This window comes from Xyrauchen texanus, chromosome 40 (assembly GCF_025860055.1).
Source record: "Xyrauchen texanus isolate HMW12.3.18 chromosome 40, RBS_HiC_50CHRs, whole genome shotgun sequence".
In the NCBI taxonomy this organism is placed as follows: Eukaryota; Metazoa; Chordata; class Actinopteri; order Cypriniformes; family Catostomidae; genus Xyrauchen; species Xyrauchen texanus.
Window position 1 is genome coordinate 22,267,931 of NC_068315.1, and position 13,361 is coordinate 22,281,291.

Sequence of the window (13,361 nt, forward strand, 5' to 3'; positions counted from 1 at the left end):
TTTGTGGTATCAGATAGACTGTAAGCTGCGTGAGGTGTGCCTGACAGTCACATCTATGGTTTCTGGTCAAACTGATAGCTAGAATGCCAAGGATCTGCAAAGCTGTCGTTGCTGCACATGGAGGATTTTTTTTTATTAGAACTCTTGAAGTAGTTTAAGTTCTGATTTTTTATTTTTTTTTTCAAATTGTAATAGTAATTTTTCACATTAGTAATGTCCTGACTGTACATTATGATCAGTTGAATGCCACTTCGGAAAATAAAAGTACCAATTTATTTCCATAAGACCAAAATCTGTACGTTATTCCAAACTCTTGGCCGCCAGAAATGTGATGTACATAAAAGACTGCATGGATTGTTTACGCAGATTACGCTTCATCCTTAATAAAGAGAGCAAGATACCTGTCACAACTGCATATACTGTAATTGATCCTGACAGAGTATCTGATATAAGGGGAATTCAGGTACATATCCTACATAACGACTCTGATTTACATCATGGATGCTGCATTTATTACTCTATTGTTCATCACTGTATGTAGCAGTCAAGGCACTCTGTCAAGCATGTGGCTTTTCTGAAGATGCCATTTTCCATTGCACCTTTCTTTGAAAAGAAACGTATCGAACGGATTGCCTGCTACTGCTCAGCAAGCTAGTCTCTAGCTAGTCTTTCCCTGAAGTTATGCCTGGACAGCACCCGAGGATGTCTGTTATGATGACATACAGCTGGGAGCTCTGCCTCCCAGAGAATGAAAACATCACAGAAAACACAGTGCTGTCATATCACAGCAGTGCATTCCCAATGCACAGCGCTGAGATTATTCCTCAATGGAGCCTAATTATTGGAGCATTTCCTAACACACAGGCTATAAATTAATGACTCTCCATCAATCAATGTATTGAAATAAGTACCTATCGGCAGAATGTGAGAAGAAATGTTTTTCACAGAAGTTTCAATGTTTTAAGAGAAACTTTTTTAGCTATGGGCGAATCGGCTCCCTTACTCTTTCCTTCCAATCTTTTCAACAGTTCACAGAAACAAATTGGCTAAGATTGTGCCTTTGGGTCCATTTAATACTGTGCATCACGAACCAATTAAATTAGTCTGATTAATGACTGATCAATCACCTTCTCGCTGTCTCATAGCAACATTAATTCTGAATGGACATAATTAATGTAAAGAAAGTACAAAACCTAACTTATGTAAAATACAGACATAAGTGTCATAAAATGTTGAGTATTTTGAGTGTGCTACAAGGCAGTCCTCTTTCTTCAGTCCTCAGTTCTTTCTGTCCTCAGGCAGCTGAACTATAAGTTGAATTAGTAAGGCATTAGTATGGGCTCATCTGTTTCTCTCTCTCATTTTGCTTCATTACTTTGACTGCACACAAAACAATGAGTAGAGGTTCTGAGGCCATTTTTTTCTTTCTGGTCATTCATCATCCAAAAGCAGAGAAACAGGGCCCAATAAAGTCCTTTTAAAACAATGAAATCCAAGACTTTTAGACTAAGCCACCGTAATAACAAAAAATGGGAAACAAGCAGCACACTTAAAAGGTGGACATGCCGAACTATTTTTATGTGAGCATCTGGCCAATAAAAATGGCTTTCTTAACAAAGTTGATAGTGGACGATTTAAATTTTCTTGTTTTCCATGAAATTGCTGTAATTAATGGATAAAATTAGGAAACTTCAGACCGCACATGAAAAAGATACATGGATGAATCAATTATTCACTTTTACTGGTAAAGAGGAACAAATCAGAGGTTGATTGGTGGGCTGTCTGACAGAGCTTTAGCCCTAAGTGTCCACTGTCAATCATATTTAATTAAAGTCATATTTTAATTTAAATACATAACCACATAATAGCTGTTCTGTTACAATAATCTCTGGCTCAATTCAAATTATTAGCTTTGCCTTCCAATCAATAGTCATCAAAGAAATTACTTAAACTGTCTTTTCTGTGAACACAAATAGGCATAGGCTTATGAGGGTAATCATATAAGTGATTTGAAGTCATCACTTTTATATGTATAGCGCTTTTCACAACACATCGTTTCAAAGCAGCTTTACACAAAATCATGCATTAATAAAATGCATGAACTGTAATATCTATAAAGTGATCATTGTGTAGTTTCATTAGATATGATTTTAAATTGTGTATAACATTTTTATAAATTATTAAATAATGATTGTATTGTATTTAGAACCCCTGTGAGCAATCTGAAGGTGACTGTGGTAAGGAACACAAAACCCCATAAGATGTTGGTTATGGAGAAAAAATAACCTTGGGAGAAACCAGACTCACTGTGGGGGCCAGTTCCCCTCTGGCTAAGCTACATAAATATAATGACAATATTAGTTATTTGTGTGCAGTGCAAGTCATGGTTTCAAATGTGTAAATTAAATTCATTTGAAAAGATGAAAAGGTTAATGACTAATATCTTTGAAGTCCATCCTGGATGAACTGCAGAAGTTCACATAGATGCATTGTCCTTTGTTATTTGGCGGATGAAGGCTTTTGTTGCCAATGATAGTCTATGTATTCCATTTCAAGAGTGTTGTCCATCACTAAACAAAGGTGATGCTGGCAGAGATCAATGAGGTGTGTTGCAGTTCAACTAGCAGGACATTTCGGTGAGGTTCGGTGGGGTCCATCCTAAATCCAAGGTTCAGGCATATGAAGTATCTGATGACTTACAGTTGGAGTTGGTATCAGTTCATCCTCTGAAGTCCATGGTGTAAGACTGAAGTGATGTCTGGCTGTAGTTTGTCTTTATCACTCAGCGACACGTAACAGTGGAGTCCAACAACAAGCAGGAACAGAGCTTAATCTGGTTGGCTCTGTAACCTTGGGATATAAATCCCAAGGTAGAGACATGAAAACAAATGGAATATATCAGCGTAGATGCCATTCAATTTTATGCAGAGTTATAGATCATGATAGATGTTTCTGGTTCCGGCAGACCTAACTTAAGCAGCCTAATTGTGAGTTGATGGATAAATGAGGTGTATGCCTGGCTAATGAGTCTTAAGTTTAGACTTAAAGGAATAATTCACCCAAAAATGAAAATCTGCTGATAATTTACTCAACCTCATTCCATCCAAGATGTATCTTAGTTCCTTTCTTCATCAAAACTGAATTTAAGATTTTTAGGATATCATTTTCAGGCCTCCTCCTTTAAACAATGCAAGTGAATGTACTCCATTTTTTGATGGTTCAAAATGCATATTTAGTTTGCAGCAAAATAATCCACACGGAATAAACTTTTTCTGAACCCAAACAACAATACTCATATACTTTTTAACTACAGATGTTTGCTTATTTACATCTCTGTGACGCACGCTGATGAGAGGTATGATGTAAGCTCGTTGGTAAGGTCACACATTACGTGGAGGAGGATGCAGGGTGCGCGTCATTGTTTACAAGAGAAACTTGCAGAGACCAAGCGCTGTTCACAAACCAAAACAATTTCAAAACAATATAATATAAAAAATTATTTCCAAATATCCATCCATCCATCCATCTTCAACCGCTTATCCGAAGTCGGGTCGCGGGGGCAGCTGCTCCAGCAGGGGGCCCCAAACTTCCCTATCCCGAGCCACATTAACCAGCTCTGACTGGGCGACCCCGAGGCGTTCCCAGGCCAGTGTGGAGATGTAATCTCTCCACCTAGTCCTGGGTCTTCCCCGAGGCCTCCTCCCAACTGGACGTGCCTGAAACACCTCCCTAGGGAGGCGGCCAGTGGGCATCCTTACCAGATGCCCAAACCACCTCAACTGACTCCTTTCAACGCAAAGGAGCAGCGGCTCTACTCCGAGCTCCTCACGGATGACTGAGCTCCTCACCCTATCTCTAAGGGAGAAACCCCTTTGCCTTTCGGCTCAGCTCTCTTTTCGTGACAACGGTGCGATAGAGCGAGTGCAATACCGCCCTGCTGCCCCGACTCTCCGGCCAACCTCCCGCTCCATTGTCCCCTCACTCGTGAACAAGACCCCGAGGTACTTGAACTCCTTCACTTGGGGCAAAACTTCATTCCCTACCTGGAGTACGCACTCCATCGGTTTCCTGCTGAGAACCATGGCCTCAGATTTAGAGGTGCTAATCCTCATCCCAGCTGCTTCACACTCGACTGCCAAGCGATCCAGTGAGAGCTGAAGGTCACGGACCGATGATGACATGAAGACAACATCATCTGCAAAAAGCAGCGACGAGATCCCCAGCCCACCGAACCGCACACCTTCCCCACCCCGACTACGCCTCGATATCCTGTCCATGAATATCACAAACAGGATTGGTGACAAAGCGCAGCCTTGGCGGAGACCAACCCCCACATGGAATGAACTCGACTTTGTGCCGAGGACCCGGACACAGCCCTCGCTTTGGACGTACAGGGATTGGATCGCCCTAAGAAGGGACCCCCCCACCCCGTACTCCCACAGCACCTCCCACAGTCTCTCCTGGGGGACCCTTCTCCAGATCCACAAAACACATGTAGACCGGATGGGCATACTCCCAGGCCCCCTCCAGGATCCTTGCGAGAGTAAAGATCTGGTCCGTCGTTCCACGGCCAGGACGAAAACCGCATTGTTCCTCTTCAATCTGAGGTTCGACAATCGGCCGAACTCTCCTCTCCAGCACCTTGGAGTAAACTTCCAAAATATTCCAAATATTATAAACTTCCAAAAATATTTCCAAATATTAATTATTTAAATACAAATTATTGCAGTAAACAACCATCCTTTATTTGGGAGCAATGCCATTGCGTTATCTACTTGAGCTTTTTCTTTAGCAGAAATATATAGGCTATATGACTGTCAGGAATTCAAGGCACATAAGTTTTATTTAGTGAAACCAAGTGCGAGAGCATTACTGAGATTCACAGAATTTACACAGTGAGATCAATGGTAGAGGTGATATCACGCAGAATAGAAGCTTCGCAAACTGAAGCGAGTGAATCGAGTTCAGGTGTGGTGAATTAGAAATCGGGTAATGAGGAGCGAAGCGCTGAGGGAGGTTTAGAGCCCCAGGGAGGCATGACAATGACAAAGTTTTCACACATTTCGATGGTCTGAAAACCTCAGGGATAAAATGTTCACTGCACACCCTCCAATATTTGAGAGAATGTAGAGGTGTACTGATAAGCCAGAGCTTCAATCGATCATGATCATGTATATGCAATGAAAAGTTAATATTTTTCCCAGTGTGCATTTTCTTTGCGGTTTCTGAAGGTTGAAGAATCCAGGATACACATGCCAAATGACCATTTTGAACTATATACTTATACAAATACAAATCTACAGCAAAGACAATTAAACTTTTGTACAGCGCTCCTTCTCTTGTAAACAATTAACGCGCTTCCTGCCTCCTCCACGTGATGTGTGACCTTACCAACAAGCTTACGTCATCCCTCTCATGAGTGCACGTCACAGAGATGTAAGGAAGTGATCATTTGTAGTTAAAAATACATAAGTATTGCTTGGTTTCTAAAAATAATCAGTTGTTTGGGTTCAGAAGAACTTTATTTGTCATTATTTGTTTAATGAGTCGAGTTGATTATTTTGATGCACCCTAAATATAAATTTTTGCACTGTCAAAAATTGGAGAACATTCACTTGCATTGTTTAAAGGAGGAGGCCTAAAATGAAATCCTAAAAATCTTAAATTCTGTTTTGATGAAGAAAGAAACTCAGATACATCTAGGATGGCCTGAGGGTGAGTAAATTATAAGCAAATTTAAATATTTGGGTGAAATATTCCTTTAAACTGAGTGTGTGTGTCTGCACCCTGAACAGTGTTAGGGAGACTATTCCATAGTTTAGGAGCCAAATCGGAAAAGGATCTAACTCTTTTTGTGTATTTTGATATTCTAAATATTAACAAGCCAGAATTTTGAGATAGTAATGAACGTTATGGAATATAGTATGTCAGAAGGTCATTTAAGTTTTGTGGAGCTAGACCATTCAAAGCTTTGTATGTAGTTAACAGAATTTTAAAATTGATACATAGCCAATGTAACAACGAAAATATGTAAAATATTTTTTTTTTATAAAATATAAACTATTAATACATATAAAATATATCAAATGAAAAATATGGGCTAATTTAGAATCTAGTCTTGAGGTCATGAACGCATTAATTCGTTTTTCAGCATCAGCAACAGAGAGCATGTGTCGTAACTTAGAAATATTTCTGATGTGGAAGGATGCTGTTCTACCAACATTGGAAATTAGATTTTCAAAGGACAGATTGGTATAAAATATAACACCTAAGTTCTTCGCTGTAGAAGATGATGTAACAGTACATACATCAAGAGTTAAATTATATTTTAGCAGCTTATTTTTAGAGGTTTTTGGTCCAATAATTAGTACTTCTGTTTTGTCTGAATTGAGTAAAAGGACATTTCTGGCCATCTAATCATTAATTTCATTGATACTGCTAATTTGGAGAATTGTGAATTTACGTTGGGTTTAGACGAAATATAAAGTTGGGTATCATCTGCATAACTGTGACGAGGCAGGCAAAGAATGAGGATCTAAGTGCAGCTTTATTAAAATAAACAAGAAAACTCAGAATAAAGAAAAACACAGGGACCCTAGCACAGAGCATAACAAAACATGTAAGAACTGACAAATAAACTGGGGGAAACAAGGGCTTAAATACACAAGGGAAAACAAGGAACACCTGGGGAAACAATCAGGAATGAGAAACAATCAGGGGAAAACCAATCATAAAATGAACTACAAAGAACTACAAAAACCTAACTGGAAACAGGAACTAAACAAGAACTTCAACATAAAAGCACAAAAACAAAAGACAACAGGGAATATGACAATAAAAGTGGAAAGTTATTCCATGATTCCTGATAATATCTCCCAGGGGAAGCATGTATATGGAGAAAAGCAGAGGCCCTAAACTATGTTTGATTGAACAATTCCTCGTTAACACATACAATGTGGTAGCGGTCTGATAAATAGGAGCTAAACCATGCTAATATAAGTCCACTAATGCAAACATAATTCTCCTCCCTATTCAAGAGAATGTTGTGATCTATTGTGTCAAATACAGCACTAAGATCTAAAACCATTAGAAAAGTAAAGTAGCTGTTATCAGATGATAAGAGCAAGTGTAGTATCTGTACTTTGATGAGCCCAAAATCCTGACTGAAATTGTTCATATATACCATTACTCTGTAGAAATGAACATAGTTGGGAGGAAACTACCTTTTCTAGTATTTTTTAAATAAATGGTAGATTTGAAATCAGTCTGTAATTATTAATTCTGGCTTCTTAAGTCGTTTGATAATTGCCAGTTTCTTGGGACATGTCTAAAGAATAGCGAAGAGCTAATAATATTAAGAAAAGGTTCTGAGATTACAGGGCATACCTCTTTTAAGAACTTAGTTGGTATTGGATCTAACATACATGTTGTGGATTTAGATTTGTTTATAAGTTTTATTAGCTCTTTATGGCCTATGACAGCAAATGATTGAAGTTGCACGTGAGGAAAATTATGAGACACTGTTTTCTAAGGTGCTGTGGCAGTTGATTGCATTGTTCCAATTTTATTTCTGATTATTACAATTTTATCAGTAAAGAAATTCATGAAGTCATTACTATTGTGCTGCAACTGAATATCTGGTTCAGTCGATGCTTTATTCTTAATCAATTTAGCCACAGTATTGAATAAACACCTAGGATTGTTGTGGTTATTTTCTATGAGTTTGCTAAAATATACTGACTTGGCAGCTTTTAGTGCCTGTCTGTAGCTACAGACACTATCCTTCCATGCACTGCATAATAACTCTAATTTTGTATTCTTCCACTTGCGCTCCATTTTCTGCTCTCTTAAGAGCATGAGTGTGATCACTGTACCATGGTGCTGGGCTTTTTCTTCAATATAAATGTATTATCAGACATAGTCAAGATTATAAAACTTTCAACAGTCTGAAAAAAGCCAGACATCACAGCGGGTAAGTCATTTTGTCTCATACTGAATGACATTCAGAGAGTGCCCAAGAGGGGTTGATGGGGATTAATGGTTTATTACTGAAAGTTTAATATTTCAATCAGTTTCTGTATGAGCTGACCTAAGGGCTGTCAGTGTACCTGGAATATGTTGGAGAGATCCCGGAGTTTGAAGATGTAGTGGAATTTGATGGCAATTGGCAGGAACGTGGCGGTCACATGCTAATGGAAGGCAAGGGCCAACTGAACCAGCTGTGAGCAGCTCTTCTGCAGAACTGGAGTGAATCCCTCACCACAAAGGTGTTGATTTAAGATGCAGCAGTAGATCGTTTTGGGTGTCCACTCCAGGAAAGGAGAGAGCAAATATATTACATTTATATTTATTTGGATGAATCCATTATTCGTTTAAGTCATTATATATGCCTTTCCATATACAGTATTCAGCTTCGTTATTCAGAATCATATCAGACCGCTAGATGGCCAATTGACCAATAAGAAAAGAGTGATCCAGACAGCCATGTAATAATGTTTTATAGCACATGCTCAATGCCAAATTTAATGTGTTATAATATGTGATCAAATTTATTATGCTCTTTAAAGGTGTAACCATGTGTAGTTGAGCATAATAATGTATTATATCTAAAGTTAAAATTTTCTATGGAAAGCCATAATAATTACAATGTTATTTTGAGAACACTTTTATAATTCATTACATGCAGTTTACAGGCTTTGTATAAGGTGTCAACAAAATATTGCAAAATAATGTGATTAAAAAACATATATTAGCAGCAGCTAATGGGGCAGAGAGGGAGACTGAGAGGGAGGAAAAGAGATAGTGCCCAGTGTCTATCAAGTCTACTTTTTTATTTGCAGTCATAGCAGGCTGTTTGAATGTGTAACTGCAGTCAGGGTTCATCGTAAACCTGCTTGCAGTGGGGTTAATGCAGGACAGATACTGAACATTGTGGATCTCCTTCAACTGCAGCTTGCTTCTGTCATACCTGAGAGGACACAGCGTTCCATCAGTCACTGAGACGCTACTCACAAGCGCCGCACTATATGCATGCCATGTCTTTCTCTAAATCCACTGCAGCTCAAAGAAATACACTGACTTCAGCTGTTCTCCTGCTCATCTTAGATCTAATAGACACGACAGAGACACTACAGAACCCAGAGTAGGCATGTTTTCTTTCAATGACAAAACATTGCCTCCAGTGACTTGCTGCGCAACAGTGCAGAAAAAAAAAAAAAAAACAGAACCTCTTGAGGCCTTGCACACTGCATTATTCCTAATGATTTTTTGGTTCTTAACAATATAAACCCTTATGTAACAAATTCCATTAATGTAGCAATTCAATTCTCCACCTGAGCAAATGTAGAAACGTGTCACAATCATAACTAGCATGTCCATTGTGTAAAATAGCTTGAAGCCATTAGGGCAAGCTTGTGCCTCTTGGGGAATGACTCTAGCCATGAAATGGAATGATATGGCTGTTATAGTGTGCTTAAAGCTAGATTGTTTTATAAATCATTGTGATGCTCAGGCTCAGCTCAAAAAGCATTTGAGCCCAGGTGATTAGCAAGTGTAAGTACCAGTGGTTGTAGTCCATGTGTAGACGGATCAGGGTGTGAGGTTGAACAGTGCCATACACATCCACCACCGGCATGTTCATGTCATCGATGAAGTAGACAAACCTTTTGCTCCCAGGTGGGCCGTAGTTCCTCCCTACCTTCTCTAAATGTTTCTCTAAAACAGCTATGGGAAAGGTAGTGGGGTAATTTTTTTCTAATTCCATATCAACACAAATTTTTCATTAAACCATGTGTTAATTAAAGCAAGTAGCTAATCATGGTTCATGGCTGATACATAAAATAAAAGCTATTTACTATTTAAAAAAGGGAAGAAATCTTTGATACATCCTGCCCCACCTTACTGTTTTATAAGGAAATATGTCAGTAGAGGATGGAAAACTGCACTAGTCGAGGCATTACATGGGGTTTTTAAACCTGTGTTTAATTATAATTGTATAAATATACAAATAGGGAACACTTGGCTATAGCCTTTCTACTGATTGTAAATGTAATGTATATTTTCTTTCTTTCTCTGTGAATAAACAGTGGTGAGAGAGAAAGGAGCAAGCGTATCAATACATAGGTGAACATGCTGCAGATTGATAAATATCAACCAAACAGATTGCAAAGAGAAAAGTACCCTGGGCATACAGATAAGATCACAAACAAATTTTTCAATGTTCAAAAAGCATTGAAGTTATGCTTTCAGAAGAATTTTTTTCAGTCTTTTCAATTAAATGAACAAAGTAATTTGTTTGAAGGCACACACAAACAAACAAACCCTGTAATATGGCAGAAGTAATTGTAGTAATTAAAGGGTACATTTTTGATGGTGTAATTCTCAGGGTCCAAGGAACTGAGCTTGTCTCCCACCAGAACAGAATTTCTGGTGTTGCGTCATGGCGTGTCGCATTGCGCTGACAGTAAATGGATGTCCTGTTCCATTTTGGAAGGCTACTCCTGCCAACAACACAATTCATTGGTTTAGAACATTTGCACACCGTGTAGACAGGGTGTTAGAAAGGAACTTTTGTCAGAGTTTTGTCCCTGTTGAATGACCAATATATGCAAACCAACAGAAATTGCAGAAAGACATCAATACAAATCCATAAATACCATGAATAAAATGTTTTTTTGCGGGATCAATGTAGTAATCAAACACAGTACCTTGAGGTGGGATCCTTATGATTTTTAACTCCGTCACACAACACTTACTGAATTCCACTCTGTAATCCTCGAGCTGGGGTGAAAGCATACAGCAATTAGAAGATCTACAAAAATAAAAAAGGTGAAATAATTAAAAAAAAAGGTTCAGCATTTTGGATAACAGGAAACAATAAAATATAGACATTTGTATGAGTTTTGTGATAATTCATTTTTAAAATGTGTTTGGACTTGATTGACATGACTTAAGTTTTGTTTACACAGCACACGAACAAGTCTTCAAATCAGATCTTTAGGACCGCCAGTGCTCACTATTATTTTACAAACTGATCAAATCTGATCTGTCTGACAGACAGTCATGGTCGTAACCAGCTATGAGGTCACCGAGGTCTGTATTTTTTGGTCTGAAGTAAATTTTTAATGAAAAAAAAAGCTGATTTAAGAAATTCAAATTTAAAACTTCTCCTTTTGAGTGTCTGCATGTATAATTAAGTTTAGACAATGGACTAGATTGTTTAGTGTTCAATGTGTGCGAGAGAGTCGTAAGTGAGGGCGCAGGTGCAGCCCCTCCCACCCAATACTTTATACAGTATTGATCAAAAGTTTTAGGCACTTGTGAAAAATGTTGCATAGTGAGGATGTCTTCAAAAATAATGAAATAAAAAGTTTTCATAAGTCCAGTAAACATCAATCAGTGTGACCACCTTTTTTTTTTTTAAAACAGAACCATTTCTCCTAGAACACCTAGACACAGTTTTTTTTGGTTGTTGGCAGATAGGATGTTCCAAGTTCCTTGGAGAATTTGCCACAGTTCTTCTATCTAATTGTCTCAATTACATCTGTCTCTTTATGTAATCTCAGACAGACACAATGTTCAGTGATGTGCTTTGTCGGGGCCATGACATCTGTTGCAGGGCTCCCTGTTCTTCTATCCAAATCATTTCTATTTGCAAAAGTAATGTTTGGGAGTCTAACATTTATATTTCCTATTGACACACTAAAGCTGAAGATATAAATAATCGTCTTAAGACAAATGATATTGGGAAGCATCTCATGTGCTTAAGTATGGCGGTTCTTGGGAGCCTGGTTAGCGCTTTCCAGCCCGTGGCGATGGCTCATCAGGACAATCTGTCTAGGTTACACGATCCAGTTCACCAGATGGCCACCCAGGATCAGTGGTATCCTCTCCACCACGAGGCAAGAATGCCTCGGTCCTTCGGGTGGCCACCCTTTTGGCGAAGGGTGCGATAAAGCCCGCCCCCTTAGCCGAGTCATACAATTCTGGATCTGCGTGCCTTATACGGGCATCAGTACGACATCAGGATTAGTTTACATCCATCGACCTGACTATCATGTATCGATCCTTCCTCGACATAGATTATTTCTTCAGACGAGCATACCAGTACAAGGTCCTCCCTTTTGGTCTGTTCCTGTCTCCTCATCTCTTTACCAAATTCGTAGAGGCTGCCCTGACCCCACTGAGGGAGAAGGGCGTTCACATCCTCAATTATCTCGATGACTGACTGATCCTAGCCCACTCGCGAGTTCTATTGTGTGCACACAGAGACCTTGTGCTTCAGCACCTAGACTGACTGGGGCTTCAGGTCAGCTGGGAAAAAAGCAGGCTCCACCCTGCGCAGAGCATCTCTTTTCTCAGTATGGAGTTGGACTCGGTCACCAAACCTTCAGGTGGAAGATAGCGATGCCATTGAAACAATGTCAGAGGCTCCTGGGGCATATGGCATCCTCTGCAGTGGTACTCCCCCTCGGATTGATGCATATGAGACCGCTCCAGCACTGGCTAAAGACTGTGGCACATCAACTGCCTAGAGTTGCTTGCAGTATCGCTGGCCCTGTGGAGGCTTCAGCCATTGATTCAGGGCAAGCACGTGTTGGTCCGGACAGACAACACAAAGACCGTTGCTTATATAAACTCTCAGGGTGGTGTACGCTCACGTTGCATGTCACAATTTGCCCGCCATCTCCTCCTTTGGAGTCAGCAGATGTTGAAGTCTCCGCAAGCCTCTCACCTCCTGGGCATCCTCAACCATAAAGCAGATGCGCTCTAACGACAGGTAACGCTCCATGTAGAGTCTCCACCCCCACGCTGTCCAGCTGATTTGGGGAGGTGCAGGTGGACCTGTTCGCCTCCCGAGAGTCCTCTCATTGCCCCCTTTGGTACTTCCTGTCCGATGCTCCCCTTGGTGTGGATACCTTGAGGCACAGCTGGCCTTGGGGGCTTTGCAAGTACACATTTCCTCCAGTGACATTGTGCAAAGTCAAGGTGAAACCTGATGGTTGCGTCATACTGGTCCCACCGGACTTGGTTCACAGACCTGATGCTCCTGGCAGTAGCCCCTTCCTGGTGCATTCCCCTGCGGCAGGACCTTCTCACTCAGGGGCAGGGCATGCTCCGGCACAAACGGGCGGACATTTGGAACCTCCACGTCTGGCTCCAGAATGATACGTGGAAGACCTAGCAGGCCTTCCATCAGCGGTGATAGACACAATTACTCAGGCCCTCTACAAGGCGGCTGTATGCTTTAAAGTGGTGTCTTTTCGCAAAGACTTCTTTCCACGGGAAAGATCCACAGAGATGCGCAGTCAGGTCTGTATTGTCCTTCCTACAGGAGGGGCTGGAGAGATGGCTGTATCATG

General features: G+C 40.1%; 1 pseudogene; it reads right to left on the reverse strand.

Annotated features, from left to right (window-relative positions):
• The window catches only part of LOC127633193 (dynein axonemal heavy chain 9-like), a 184,909-nt pseudogene that overhangs the window by 123,942 nt on the left and 47,606 nt on the right, over nucleotides 1–13,361 (reverse strand).